The 16,941-nt window shown below is 34.5% G+C and overlaps 1 pseudogene; it reads right to left on the reverse strand.

Annotated features, from left to right (window-relative positions):
* Positions 1 to 9,430: 9,430 nt before the first annotated feature.
* On the reverse strand, positions 9,431 to 11,944 carry LOC149205583 (14-3-3-like protein D; annotated as a pseudogene).
* Between the last annotated feature and the right edge of the window lie 4,997 nt (positions 11,945 to 16,941).

Genomic DNA, 16,941 nt, shown 5'->3' on the forward strand with positions numbered 1-16,941 from the left:
TGAAAATTCTGGGTATGGAAATTACTTGCTAGTTGTAGGTTATTGAATTGCAAAATTAGAATTTTCATTTCATGATGTGTTGAGTTAGTAATGTAATTCAACACACCATGTGTTTTAAGGGATTCCAAAGCATGGAATGGCAGCAACACATCCAAGACAACATTACTTGATTTTGTTATTTCATAATGAATTCTCTTCAAATAACTCCACAAAATATATTTAGGTATTGTAGTTGGATCAGTAAGTATGTTCATGTTGATATAATATATAAAGTAAGGTGTACCATAAAATGAACCTAGTGTCTAGTATCTTGCTATATACAATAATGAAAACAAAGCACTTAATCCTTATCTAGAAAATGGAATCACAACATGCATGATGCATTCAACAAAGTTTGTGAGGTTGACAAGTTGAGATCATATGCAAATTTAATGTTGTTATAACTACAAAAATAATCCATGATTTTAGCTATGTGTTCACTAAACAACCTAGCCAACTTGAAGCCACTCTTCAATGAGCCAGCAAAAAGAACACATCGGCTTGACATGTTCAAACTTTAGATACAAAATTTGCATAAGCATCCTTCTAGCAATACTTATAAATAAAAATGTTTCATATGATGGCCAACTTCACATTTATTTCTATTGCATAACCTGAACAACTCATATCTAATATCCAATATTGAGTTTTAATTCAACTTAGACTTTTAAATCTTCTAAGCGCAAAATCAAATGATGCATGGATTCTTGGTCTTCGAAAAAAGACAAGTGAATTTGACTTTCTATGCGCCCTTACAAGATATTTATTTAGAGCTTGTGAATACACCTATCCCAAACTATGTTGGCTTCCAAAACATTCTCAACAAGCTCTAAGGTTTATAGTCAAATTTCTTTTCCTTTTTACTTTATATAAATACAATGATGATTCAGAAAATGGCTTTACAAGGACAACTAATTCTCCCCCAATTGATTCAATCATCTCACATCGTCATACATGCAAAGTATTAGTGCAAATTAATTTTTTTGGTGCTATGTCAGAATTTGGACACCAAAGGGAAATGCTAAAATATAATAATCATTATCATAGTGTGATATATAGATCCAAAACTTTTGCCACTTATGTTGAGAGTTAGCCCTGTTTCCTAAATCAATCCTTTTTTGAAGAGAAACTATAAGATTTGGCACCAAACGTAGGTCCTCTCTGTTCTACTTCATGTTAGAGGTTAAAAGCTTACTGTATATTACCTTCTTCATAAAGTATATTTATCAAAGTAGCCTAAGAGTATAGGAACCATCCTCGTGCCCATTATTTTAATTAAGAGCTTACATATGTCCTACATTTTTCCCATCTAGAAATGTCCATAGATGGTCCCATTGAAAGTATAAGAATCTAGAAGCAGGCCATTAACTACCATTTCCTTCCCTATTAGAGCCCGCATTATGTCGTCTTCCTCAAAATGTCCATCTGGTGGTTCTCAATTTCCTGAATGTTATTCAATATACATGTTTTTATACACAATATTAAAATTTTAGACAAATTTTCAAACTTTGGTTCACTGTTGATACAGAGATGGGGAAATGCAGTTAGAGCTTTCAACTGGAGTCAGTAATGATGTGATTCATATTTTTGTGGGACCAACAAATTGATGTGTTATTCTCTTGGAAGGAAAGAACCCCAAAGTCATTGAAAACTCAGAAGGTGCACGAACAACCCCATTTGTCGTATATTTTAATCAAAAGGGAGAAATTCTTGTGGGCACTCCTGCTAAAAGACAAGCTATGAGAAATCCAATAAACATAATGTTTGTAACAAAGTGTTTGATAGGAAGGCAATTTCATGACCCACAAACACATAAACAAATGAAGATGGGCCCCATATAAAACTGTTAAAGCAACCAATCATGATGCTTGGGTTGAAGTAGATGGGAGCTAGTATTCGCCAAGTTAGATTGGAGCATTCATCTTCACAAAGATGAAAGAAACAATAGAAGCCTATCTCTAGAGGTTTGTATCAAATGTAGTCATCAGGGAAAATTTTAAGAATGCCCCTAAATCTATATGTATAATAAATGGGTGAATCTGCATTATACATAGGAAAAATGGAAGGCGATTTTATCAATAATATAATGTATATATAATTTTTTTGGTGAATCTCTGACCAGATTATATTATCTTGTAAGATCTTGGTGACTCTTTCACTGAATAATAAACACTTTGTAAAGGGATAATAAAGTTCATAATGAGTATTTCTTTTAATGGCTTCAAGCCTTGTTAAGAAATCCATCAAGAAAAAAAACAAATATATTCCATATATGGAATATAAAGATATTTCTCATGGAAAGTCAATTAGGTTTAACACTGGTGGTAGGGAGAAATCCTACATGTGACAATGTGTTGAACTCATAATGAGTATTTATTGTAATGGCTATGAGTATTGTTGTATAAGCAATCCCTTGAGGATGGATATATGTATATTCATCATATGGAATATAAAGATATTTCTCTTGTATTAAAAAAAGGGAGGATATGAAATGAATGATATAATTACAAAGTCATGTGATGGTGTACTTAGCATTGACTAGTCACAATGGTAGAGAGGTTAGTCATGCACTTTAGTTAGGATGTGTCAATTTATTTTTATTGTTTTAATTTTTATATTATAATTATTGTGTGTTTATTACAACTTGGTACCAACACACATAATTTTGGTAAGGCAATGTGTGGTCTAGTTCCAAGTTAGAGTGTTTGTCATGGTGATGACCTAGGCTCAAATCTTCAGGGTAGGCTCTAGTAAAAATAACTACAACAAATCAAAACATAATTACCTTAGGTATCATGAAACATCTTAAATGTGGATTTAAAAGATGTGATTTTATGGACCTTATAACATTCTTCCTTAATGGTCTAAATACTAAAACTGCCTAATTAAGAAAAGAAAAGTTTTTCATAGCTAGGAATGTGATTCACAAATACAAATTCATTTCATTAATATAAAGCTAGATGAGGGAGAAAAATCAACAAACAAATAAGATCCATGTATGAATTATGGTGATATTTTGGAAAAAAAAAAAGAGATTTCAAGAGGACCTTGGTGATCAGCTTCCAAATCCTAATCTATTTCATGTGATGTTTATCTTTCTTGTATTAAGTGTCCCATAATTTTTTGATTGGTTAACAATCACAAATTAAGCTTAAACGTGGGAGATAAGACAATAATTTGGAAAGTTAATCATCCCATCATATACTCCACTTCCAAGAAAAGGGAAGTTCTAGTACAATTTCTTCCTTTTATATTCAAGGAATTCATACCGTCAAACGCTATACTTAGAATGACATTCTAATGTACAGTGTTGAGAATGTTATGTTGTACCACTATTAAAACGAGAATATAATATCTATAGATGTCCCTATCCCCCATGGATGATTTGCAGTTAACCTTATTCTTTCAATCTATAATGTTACTAGTATCCCCTGGAAGTATACAAGGTTGACACCCTCCCAAGCTAGCAGGATTCTAGCTCTAATACCATTATAATAACCTAGGCAGATTTTTCCCTAGGGTTTCCAACAAATTCTTCTTTTTATTTCAAATAATGACCAAGAAATTCAAATAATGTCATCTTCAGGAAAGAAATATTGTTTATTCACAACACAATAGATATTCAAAATACTATAACAAATTCCACAATGCAATATGATCCAGATATAATAATCCAGTGAAACCCAAGTTCAGTAAGACTTAAACTACTTTTATATTTGGAATAATGACTGAGTTCCCGTAATATAATCCGCAGTCCTAGAAATTCCTTCTCTGAATACTGACCAGGGAGGACACCAACTAACTTAGACTGGTAATCGTACTTGTTCTTGACTTCAGAACCCTTCAAGAATTCATCCAAACCATCTTTAATTCATCTGCAACTTCTTCAGGGAATTTTGGTCTATTATAGTCCTTGGAAAAACTCTCACATAGCCTCATATGACCAATAGAGTTTTGTACAGGATACATGAGTTCTCCTACATAATTTTACCCCAAAAACCCTTTGCACTTTTCTTAGAACAAAGTGATTCCAAGTGACTCAAATCTGCTTCAAGTTAGGCCAGTCTTTTGCATTCCCTCATAACATAATGGATTTTGCTCCAATGGTGAACGTCCAGCTTCAAGGAGTACTTTGACCTATGTTAGATCAATTTGTTAGAAACCTTCAACTTCAAAACTTTGACTTGTTCAGACAGTTCGCTTTTGCTATACCTCATAACAAACTCGCATGCCCCAACCTTGAATCCTAGAAAGAACAAAATAAAAAACCCTCGTCCAAATCTCAAAAAGGTGTTGACCTACCTCAAAATATTAAGAGGTTTATTATTGTTGATCTCAAACAAACTTGCAGATCCTCCAGAACTTGGACAACTTGCCTCAGAATTTCTAGATAAAATGTTTCGCTTGAATCTGTTCTTCAATTCTAGCCTTAGAGAGATGATCTTCAGCTCCATGAGAGTCTCAACCCACCTCAGAGGGTTTGTCCTTCTCATATCCTTCCCAAAATACTTTGTTGCTCTATTAGATAGTCAAATCCCTATTTCAGAACAAAAGAAAATAGGATCACCTCCACCGAACCTAGTCCAAAGAGAAAATGGGTTTAAAACAGAGACAAATAATCCAATCCAATGATGCCCCCAATTGAATTTAACCCTCTTTTATTTATAGATTTCCTTAAGGGGGTTTTTCTCATTAATAAATTGAGTGCGATTCACAACAAACCCCATCATTGTGCTTTTTCTCCCCAACTGTCCCAAAACTTGGGTATTTTGGGGTTTTCCCCTTTATCTATAGCCTACAGGATCGATAAGCTACTTCGTCCCTTGGGCTAATTAATTGCTTTGGGACATTACATGCACTCGGTGCCATTTTTAGATATTCACCTTTACATGGTATATAGATAAGCACACTTTGCATATTTTGTCTCTATTGGTTTGGAATCATGGCTTTAAATTTTAAAATTATTATTTTTTTCATTCAAAATTAATTATTTCAGGTATTTTTTTAAAGACTCATTAATTGAGATCTAACCAGTCCAGATTTTCGGGTTCCAGTACAAAAACCAGTTTGATAGGTGAATCGGGTCAGTTGCCAGGTTAGGTTTTAAATATTAAGGTGTGTGTGTGTGCATGCAAGCACAAAATTGGGCAGTGACGGCAGTGGGGGGAGGGGGGGAGCGAGGGGTGTGGGGCTTGGTTATATACTAGACACGAACATTTGTTTACCCTTCTTTAAAAAAAAATTGTCTGCCCAATTAAACTCGCCATTGCTTGAGATACAACAACATTCAATTTTTTTTCCAGAAAATATTGTCAAACACAGTGATTGAGTATATATATACATTAGATACATACAATCTACAAAGCATGTTGAGCAAAGGTAAGCATATGAACTCTGGCTTAGCTTGTATGGATTGAGATACCAAGTTAAATTATTAATTTATTGTTTACTAGAGTGAGAATTATAACATTTCAAATGGAACATGGAAAACTAAAAATAACCATCATGAAGCCAAAAATTCGTTAAACTTCATATTCATTTTCTACAGTTTTTCTTGTTAATAATTCCCAACTTTTTGTGAGATGGATACATGCCACATAGAGTCCTAGACTACCTTCTTTTAGCCCAAGTGATGCTTTAGGCTCTAGGAATTATGAAAAGAATGCACTGAAGCAAGGGAAGAATGAAAGAGAAGATCTGGTAAATTTCAAAAGTGGATTGGGAAATGTGTAATGGTAAAAGAAGAAATGTAGGAGAAACAAGTCTTACAACTTTTATGTACCAATGGGACCACTAACGTGAAAACTCTCCATTGTACCTTTTGGATTGAAATACAAAGAGAACAATAAAAGTAATCAACATTGCACAAACCCCTTCATAGAAAACAGTCGAATAAAAATGAAAATGATAAAAAAAAGAAGTCATAAACGTTCACACAAATAAGATTTTGCTGCATCAAGCCCTAACATTTATGTTTGGCACTCACTTTTGGAAAGAAGAAATGGTACCGAGGAGCTTTCATAGCAGAAGGCTCAACAACAAGATTCAATAAGTGAATGTATTGCAAATGAGCCCCATTGCACTTCTCTTACTGATCAAACTAGAGGAGGACCCAACAAGGGGATAACTTCTATTTATGAAACCCCATATTGATCCTAAAATATGATATGTTGAATAGTTATCTTACTAAATTTAATTAGACTGAAATTCCTAAGTTTATACAATGTACAGAAAAACCCTGAGTCAATGTGAATTGTCTACAGCTAATTAAACATATTCAAGCAAGCCTGGCTTGAAACCGTTACAAAGACCCATAATGCATCACCCAGTTCTAGAGAATCAATGCACGTCCCATATTCCTAGATTGTAAAAAAATCAAAGACCTAATTTGGGATAATTCGATAACAACAGTTCCTTTATATCTGGGTTGATAAATCACAGATGATAGAGGAACAAGGGCCCATCCAAAGGGGAATCAAAGCAAGCTTGATGCAATGGAAGGTCTAGCCCTCTTTCAGGAAATCAAACACATTGAGGATTTTTGAGCTCAATAGTCATTGAAAGGGGTACCACTTTTCTTAGGCTACCTTCCATCTGCCAATCAGATTATCAATAAGTTGGAAATGAAGAGGATAATATGTTGCATACTTCTTTTTTCTAAGATATATCATGTTTATTTGGAGGCTCGAACACCAAGATATGTCACCAACTATTCAAGTCTTGCAGTGGTTCTCCAGGCATCATGAAAGAAACATGGCACCTTCCCTTTTAACTTCTAAAATATTGACCAAAGTACTAGTTGTTCAGTGCAGAGAAATCTTCACTTTCTTCGAGAAAAAGGAAATTTCTAGTTTTATAGCCACTTTTCTAGGATTTAAATGGAGAGATCCAGGAACCAGAATCTTCCTTTCTATTTATTTCACCTCCAAGAATCATCCTGTATTCATGTTTTTCAGAGACCTTTGGTGATGTCTTCATGGATGTCACAACTAATGTTGAGTGTGTCCATCAGAATGGTGTAGTGTCAGTGGGTTATGTCTTGTTTCATGCAATAATATGAGTACATCATCTTAGTGCTCCAGAACATGGATTACAACAAAGGTTCATTTGTAAATTCTAGGTTTCCTACCAGATTCCTATAGAATTTGATGGTAGGACCCTTCCTACAACAAATATGTAGAACGTATTACAATCCTCAGAATTAATTCCAACTCCATCTCTCTTTGACATTCAGATATCATTGGATGCCTAGCGAGATACCAATGAGACTTTTTTTTGTGTTTCATAATGGGCACAGTTGAAATTTTATGGTAAGGCCTTTCGTATAACAAAAATAACTAGGATGTATTGGAACTGTCAGACTTAGTTCTCTCTTCCTCTCTCTGAAAGAAAATATTATTGGTTTCCAAGTGAGACACTAGTGACATCGTATTTTTGTTTCCACGGTGGGTGAAATGTTTTCATTGTAGGATTAAAGTTAACTTTATAGATTGGTAAGAATGAAACATCTGACTATCAAGGTCTTCACATCATTAGATTCAAAGTATACTATTTCTTGTGGAACTTTTCAACTTTTGAACTTCTTTTCAGTTTTCCCATTTAGGCCTCTTGACATTTTATAGAGACTCAATTAGCAGGGGTAGAGTCCTTTAAAATTTAAACCTAATTAAATAAAACAAAGAATTCATATTACTTACCATCTGTATTATAGCATAAAGGAGGACAAAATTGAATAGAAGGTAGGAGGTTATGGGATTTTGATATCTGCAACTACTCCCAAGCAAGAAGTTATTTGGAGAAATTCGTCTGAAAATGCAACAAGTTATTAATAAAAGGGATAAAGAACCATACATCGTTAAGAGAGAACCAATATGTACTCAGTTCTACAATTTTTTTGGGAATTAAAAATGACAGCAATTCAGTTCCATCAGGAATGGAAAGATGGCCCTTGGTAAAATTTGCCCATTCATTTTCAAAAAAATTAGCACATAAAACACAAAATGAGTGTTGAAGAAATATTAGGAATAAAAAAGCATAAAAAATTGATATTGAAATAAATTGTCTATTGCCTGTGGGCTTGTTTTGTTTCAATTTAGTTTTCATTCCACAACTCCATTATCAAGAGAAGGTGCACATAATGAAGAAGATACTGGGAGCTAGATTTGGAGGCAAATAAATTTGGAAATTTTGGAGTGACCTGAATGAAAAACAATGATATATTGGTCTATTAACATTAGATCTTGCAGACATAGATCAACAGAATCATGGAATAGTGGTTTTACAGTCCTATCGTCTTGTTCACAGGTGAAAAAGGTAAATAATAGAAAAGATACCTAGAAAGGCTTAGACAAAGAAAAAATTGTATTGTCTCATGTAAAAACCAACATATGTATTGCTCTGAGCAATAGACCTAGCAGACATATGACATTGTATCAATGGATTTAAAAATTAGTAGTTTTGCAATGCTAACTTCGCGTTTATGAAAGGGAAAAAATTACTGTGAAGGGAAATAATATCAGTGCATCAATGTAAATACTGAAAACATACTTACCACAATATGTATTGTAATTGATACTACATATATCTGCATCAAAAATATGTATTCAAAATATCGATCAAAATTAGCATAGAAATTTTATGTAATTCATTTAGAAAATGTTAGTAATTTTATAATCCATGAACATGAATGCAAGTAAGTTTACAGTGTAATTCTTCATTCTCTAGAAAATTTCAGCACTTCTCAACATTGTGTTGATAATAACATTGAGACCTGGCTCTGTCTAAACTATGTCAGAAGAACTTGTTGTTGCATCGGTTGCATCAACAACAACAATTCATATGTCTGCCTTCTTTAGTGTAGATGCATCATTAACACCATCACCAATCATTCCACATATGTGATTTCTAGCCTGGAATCACTTAACAATCTCATACTTATGCTCTGCAATGACCAGTCAAAATCAAGAAGGCCATGGAATAAAAAACTACTTAAAGAAATGAAAAAGTAAAAGTATTTAAGATAAACATTTCCACCTGCAAAAAAATAGTTATAATATAAACCATGAGGCATAAAGTTCCATAACCAAGAGAGGAGGGAGTGGGAAATATAAAGAATTGAGAGGGACTCCCAAGAAAAAACACATCAGTAAAAGATAATTGTTGCTCACCAGGGAAAACACTAGCAAAATCATCAATTGGAAAAGTTGCAACTTATTCTTCTTTATCCTAACATAGTAAAGAGGATTATGGATACATGTTTGTACCCATGCCCATTCAACGACCTGTCTCCTTGGCAATATCTAATTGATCTATTGGTGAACATTTGCAAGGAAATAGTTAAATGTTAGCTTGCTTCATTACAAAAAAATAGTGAAGTTGATGACACCATAACCTAATCATAGCTAATTGTGTCATATAGGACAAGGGCCAAACCTATCTTAAGATTATTTTGAAGGTTTCCTGATTGTGGAATAATATTAAATAGATGTTATCTGATAGACGTTTGGCATTAAACAAATATATTTGTGATCAATACAGTTAGCTAAATTATCTGATGCTTGCCCATACAAAACTTGGAGAAGTTAATAGCAAACTCAATCCTACCTCCATCTTCCTGGAGGTCAGAGGTCCACAAAGTGAGATTATCCCTCAAGAGTTGCATGATTAAAGTGTTATCTTTGTATGACTCTTCATTCAAGGTGTCAAGTTCTACAATAGCTTCATCAAAATCTTGCTTGGCCAGATGAAAAGCCCTGAAACACACATAATATATATGAAAACAATTCATAGAAAATTTGGCATATACTCACTTATAAAACGTTCTAAATGCACTAGGCTACTTAATAGTACTTTGTATATCAGTGAAAAAAGGGAAACATGCATACGTTTCAGGTGAATTTATTGTTTCGTAGTAGAAAATAGAGAAGTCCAAGGGCAATCCAAGCTTGATTGGATGAGTTGGCACTAAATCTGACTCTGTAGTACTTAAATTGTCTACAGTAATGCATTGTAAATTGTAATAAATGACTACTCTGGCCAAAGTCTTTAGAGCCAAGTAATTTAATCGAAAGGACCATCAATATTATAACAAGGAAAAAAAATACTTCTCTGCAAGGATTACATTGGTTTTCACCCAATAGATTGATGCACACATACGACCAACAAACGCAGTAAAGTAGTTAAATTGTAAATAAACTAATAGAGTAAATTGAAATTTGAAACCTAAAATAGGAAAAATATAAATTTTCTATGAAGCACTTACACCAGCTGAAAAGGCCACCAATAGTATAGCAAGGCCGCAAAAGACTTCCCATAAAGGACAACAATATTGACTTTCATTGAGTCTATAGCTATCTTCTAAGTTCTATGTATGCACCTTTAGGGCAACCTGTGAGAGTGACTTTATTTTCTACTTCATATAACCCTCAAGGAATAGTGAAAAAGGAAATTCAAAAATTAGAAAACTAGAAATACACTACAACACCATCTAAGCCAGATTACTCAACCCAAGAAATCGTTGGAAGAAAATAACAAAGAGCGAACCAATTAACCATTAGATTTACCTACTCATAATATAATCTTCAAGAAGAACCACTGTGTTAGTTTCACTCTTTAAATATCTAACAAATGCATAATCAAAACCAATGAAAACCACTGCATTCCAACTACCACCATTCATAGAGGACTGGTAGAGCTTCAAGAAAATTAAAATACCATTGTCGCTGGCTTCTTACCTAGATATCAATTTGCTTTAGAAAGTAACAAAATCCCACCTATCAGTTTTCACATGTTTCATAGAATCTCCCCAGGACCCAATCAATAAAAAGGTCTCCAATAGTGAGCATGCAATTCACACTCTTCTAATGATGTTAATTCTTCTAATTATGGTGCATCAAGTGAATTAAAGAGTATTCTCACATGCTTATTACCCTAGCTATCAACTTGTTTTAGAAGGGGAACACAATCCCACTTATCAATTTTCACATGTTGCATAGAAATTCCTAAGTATTCTCCAATAGTCAGTATGCAATTCACAGCCTTTGGCATAAATAAAATATAGTGAAAATTTTTAATTTCAGCCAACTTTCTGTTGGTGGAGAAAATAATGACTACCCATTAATAAGCAGCCTAAGAAAAGCAATTGCTAGGACCTAAATCATGCCTTCCACTCGAAATCCCCAAAACAAACTAGGCTTAGTAGAGAAATAGACATTTCCCTGCATCTACGTTTTCGGTTAAATTCTTAGAAAGCCACCATAATAATCAAATTCACCACAGGATGTACCCTTTGGAAAATGAAATCCTCTTTGCTAAGTAGATTACTGGTAAATTTAAAAATTTCCTTATCTTTTAGTTACACTATTAAACCCTTCCATAGTTAAAAAATATAATACATCAAATTTTAAACTAATATTTCTACCTGGTAAGCTTTCATGGACCAATTGGTGACTTCTTTTCTCTCATTTCCTGTTTTGAATTCAACCAGATAATTGTAGTAATGTCCTTTCTTGTGTAACAACAAAAACCAACATCCATAACCCCAAAAATAAGAAAACCCAAAAGTTTAATATCCACATTACACAAAGCTTTCAAGAAAAAATACATTTTATAGTAAAACACAGTGGATTCGCCAATACTAGAAGAAGGGATGAGGTGTTTTTCAATGATGGTCATAATATCACCGGAAATATTAGAATGCTCTACTCCAACTTTTTGTCTATACTCTTTGATACATGACGTTGTGATCATTTCCCTTCGCTTCCTCCTTCTACTCAATAGAAGACATTATTCTCCATGATGATTGCTGAACCCCAATCACATTTTTGTACCCAACAGAGAGGAGATTCCTTTCTTCTACAGTTAAATCCACACCCTGCTTCGCCACCCTCTTCATGGCTTAAACCATTTCTACACAAAGTCAACAATATACACATGCATAACTTCAAAGTTCTATCCTAACGCTGCAACTTCATTTTTCCTCTGGTAGGGGTTTTTCCAAGGGATGCCTAGAACTGAATAGAAATCATAGTGAATAGCCAAACCAAGAAGGGGATTTTGACCATTGCATATCTATTAACAAAAAAAACTTTTGGTAAACCGTTGCATGTTTTCATTTTTGGGGGAAATGTTTCATGTTCAAAGTTACTACATTTTCCCAAAATAATATGAAGGTTTTTTCCAATTTTAAGCAGGCCATTCCCAGAGGTCGAGCCTAAATCCAAGGAATTACTTTCAGATTGTGTCTGGGGATGCTTCTCCAGTGATGTTTTTACCGGTGACAAATCACCAGGGTCCATTAGTTCACTTTTGCCTGACTTTGAGATAAGGCAGGCCATGAACCTGAACCTAGAACCCATTAATTTACAAGAAGATGAATACTGCCTCTGTTTTCCCAATAGAACATAGGTTCCATGCACTCTCACTCAACTAAATAGAGGTGGTGCGAGGTTGCAAACATAGGTTGTGCTCTTTACCAAGAGAGGTTGTGAATAGTGGTTGTCAAAGGTTGAAAATGGAGGTTGCGAATAGAAGTTGCGGAAGTTTGTGAATAGAGGTTGTAGAGGTTCCAAACAAGGGTTTCGGTCTCTCCCACAGGCCCTCATACTCTGCCTATTTTTCACCTCCCGCTTTGACAATATTTATATAAAAAAATATTTTATAACATATCTATTTTTATTATAACGTATAAAACCCCTCTTAACCATTATTCCAAAATATTGTTTTAGGTTTTATTTTTATTTTTTTATACTCCAATATGAACGCATGTGCTACGGTAGTACTTCGTTAGTGAAGCCCCCATGAACCAAAATTGAGGATATTTGTGATTTACGTGAAATAAACTTACATTTATTTCGCCCAAGATAAATTTACATGTGGGAATCCATCCAAGATAGACATAATTTACCCAATACTAATCTTGGACTAGTGATCAATTCTCACATTATGCTTTCCAAACCTAACAATACTTCAAAAACAATTTCAAGGAGCAATAAAAACCATTGACATATCTAATTTTATAAGACTAATGTATTCACCAAGTACTTTAGCATAGAGTGGTCCATAAAAAAAATAAAAAATAAAAATAATTTGAGATGATGGCATAACTTCTATAATTCCAAAACAATATTAATCCTTTTATGACGATGTTCAAATGAAATTCACTTCACTTGTATTTATAGGCTTCCAAGGGTGTCTAATTTATCTTTTGGGTCGACCTAACCTTTTGTGCACATGTGGGTTTCCGCATTAAAAAAATATTTTTCTTCAACCAAATTAAATTCTTCCAAGGGCTAGGAGGGGTCTTTCTTGATGAAGAAGATTTTCCAAAGGAGGGAATTTGTCCCAATTAATATTACTTGTTTAAATTGAAGACAAAATCATTATCAAAAGCCTAATCAATCCTTAAAAATGTAGGTACTTATCATCTATGATATCAATGACTTGATAATTTGCAAAACTATTCACTTCATCAAGATCTAATACTTCCATATGTTCTAGTTTTTTATTGGGAAGATCCTTGACTAGTTCAGCAAGCATAGCTAGATTAGTGAATACGCAATTTTTGGTTGTTTTGTCATAAACTTTGATGACTTCTTTGGTATAATGTTCACATTTGATCCTTGATCTAGCATAAATTCTTGTAACTTATATACAACTATTAGGGAATTCAACCAAAACTCATTTCTTGATCATTTCTTTTGAACCTAATGTAATGGTTGTTTCTAAATTTCTATGGATGGACCCGGGATATGTGTGAATGAATAGTTATACTTGTCAACATCTAGGATACATAGGAAATTATTTGGCCATATTTTCACTTCATCTTCTTTAAGATGTAGAGGGTTATCCTAGTTGTAACATTATCCTCCCACATTTACCCAAGCAACTGGCTAGCTGGGGTAAACATGTGACGAGAGGCCACTATGATATGATTCGACCTCCTAAGTCACCTTAAGGAATTGGAACCGACGGAAACACACCATAAAAACATCCAACATCATCAAAAGAACACTCAAAGGACAAGTCAGCCACTCAAAAAGCTTGTCCCTGGGTCCCACTTTTGTTTTAGGTCTCTTGGGCCATAGTCACTCTCATGTTATGGGAAAGGGAGTGACCAGAAACCTAAATTCACTCTCACAGGCCTGCCTATCAGTAACTGTGGACCAAAATTGTTAGTGTTGTGCCAGGGACTCCAGGATTTGAGCCACTTTTTCAGGTCCAGAGCCCAGGACACTGCCCAAAACCGATCCATCTCTTCAAATTAGTAAAGTAACATGGAAATTAAAGTACTAAAGAAAATACTTGTTCAAGACCTTGACTGGATCCCTACTAACCATGACAAGCATTTCGTGAAACATATCATCAACATGTAACCTACAGGTGTAAACAATGGAATCAAGCATAGGGATCTCATACTTATCTAAGAATGGCTATGAACCATTGTTCCCTCATGTCATTTGTTGCATTATAATCTATTAGTTCATAGACACATTATCCATTCACATACAAGTAAAATCATGATGAGAGCCATACATAACTGTTATCCTTTGTTCTTCACATTACCTCTCTATTTTGGCTTAGTCTTGGTTCTACACTTCAATTGTTCATAGCAATGCTTTAGCTTTCAAATGGCCTCCTCCAATGATCTAGTCTCATTGAATTCAATAATGTCTTTGAATGCAACCGATAGTCCACTAATGAATCTCTAAATCTTATCCTTCTCCTCCTTGAGGTAAGGCACATACCTTAACAGTTCTAAGAACTTACTGGTGCACTCATTATCTGTCATGGATCCCATTTTTAGTTCATATAATTCCTTTGCCTCGTCATCAGAGTATCTCTCCGATGGATACTTCTTCTTGAATATCCACTCAAACTCACTCCAAATCAGGTCTTCCTCATCTATATCTCTGACATTCTTCACATCTTCCCACCAAATGTATGCTTTACCTTTAAGACTGAAAGTAGCCACTCTAGATTTCATGTTCTCTGAGTAGTCATGCAACCTGAAGAATTTCTTCATACCAAGCAGCCATGCCTCTGCCTCTTGTGATATCTTTATCTCTCCATCAAAAGTAGGTGCCTTTGCCTTCTTAAATTCATCCGTAAAATATCCCCTATCATTCCTCTTGTAAGGATGATACCGATGATGATCATTGTGCCTATCTGAATAAAAACTAGAATCATACATGTGTCTATCCCTTCTCCTCTCCAAAGTTTCCAACAATCTCCCATCTCTAATTGTATCATCTCTACCTGATCTGTGATAACCATTCGACCAACTTCCATATGCCCCATTAGTTCTATCATCCTATTCATGATTGATCTATAGTGGTCCTTGTCACTGCAAATCTGAAAAGCTCTGAATTATTTCTGCATTCACCTTTGCTAACCTTTCCTGTGACTGTATGATTCTGTGATTATCAACCTTACAACTCCTTATCTCCTCCTTTAAACTTCTCAATATAACTACCAAGTCACAGGGGTTCCCAACACCATACTGGTCTTCAAATTCGTAGGGAGAGTCTCTATAGTCAACCATCTTGCTAGCCATTTGATATTTCTTCCTGCAAGGCATAATATGTCAGATAAACCAAATCGCAATAAACTAATGTAACTTAGTATATCTCGGGGAGGATACTTGTCTGCAAGATTACAAAATCAACGTGATACATGTATAACATAATCATAACAACATATAGATATACACGAGTAAATGTATCAACTCATAAACATTACTCTAACTAGGATCCAGTCATCAATGCAAGGTCATATCAACAATGCATGCTATGACCTCATGCATGACAACAACCATTACTCCATTGTAGACATTTCCACATGCAACCAGCAGTATGCATAAGCAATGCCAAACCAACTACAAATACGCATAACCACATGTAGTCGAACATAATCAATCAGTTCTTGTAATCAACCTATAAGAATTATGCATGTAATCAAAATATTCAAAAATGTAACCTAAAATACAAGGATGTAAGTAGGTACTATAAAATCAACATGTAAGCAGCATATAATCCATACACAGTCATTCACATGCTCATTTCAAATACATTTCATGAAATCAATAACAAATTCTCCATGATAACCATACTACAACCCTAATCCAACATCAAGCAATTGCAATAAGTATATAAGTGTAAGAGACACACATGCAATTCACATGCATGCATGACCAACACATAGTTCATCCAATTTGAGTGTTGAACCATGCTCTGATACCACTCTGTAACTGATGGAAACACACCATACAGACATCCAACATCATCAACAGAACCCTCAAAGGACAAGTCAGCCACTCAGACAACCTGTCCCTAGGTCCCACTGTTGTTTTAGGTCCCTTGTGCCATAGTCTCTCTCATGCAATGGGAAAATGAGTGACCAACAACCTAAATTCGCTTTCACGGGCCTACCTGCCAGTGACTGTGGACCAAAATTGTCAGTGTTGTGCCAGCGATTCCGGGATTTGAGCCACTTTTTTAGGCCCAGATCCCATGAAACTGCCCATAACTAATCTATCTCTTCAAATTAGTAAAGTAACATGGAAATGAAAGTACTAAAGCAAATACTTGTTGAAGACCTTGACTAGATCCCTACTAGCCATGAGAGGCATTTCATGAAACATATCATCAACATGTAACCTGTAGGTGTAAACAATAAAATTAAGCGTAGGTATCTCATACTTATCTGAGAATCGCTATGAACCATTTTTCCCTCATGCCATTTGCTGCGTTATCATCTATTAGGTCATAGAAACATTTCCATTCACATATAAGTAAAAAAATGTTGAAATCCATACATAACTATTGTCATAAAATGTGCATATAACCATCATAATAGGAACATAAATACAATAAACATGACCGCCATCAAATCCATAAATACATC

Source organism: Pinus tabuliformis, chromosome 1_2 (assembly GCF_031772625.1).
Source record: "Pinus tabuliformis cultivar Carrire ecotype Pingquan chromosome 1_2, CPIR1, whole genome shotgun sequence".
Classification (NCBI taxonomy): Eukaryota; Viridiplantae; Streptophyta; class Pinopsida; order Pinales; family Pinaceae; genus Pinus; species Pinus tabuliformis.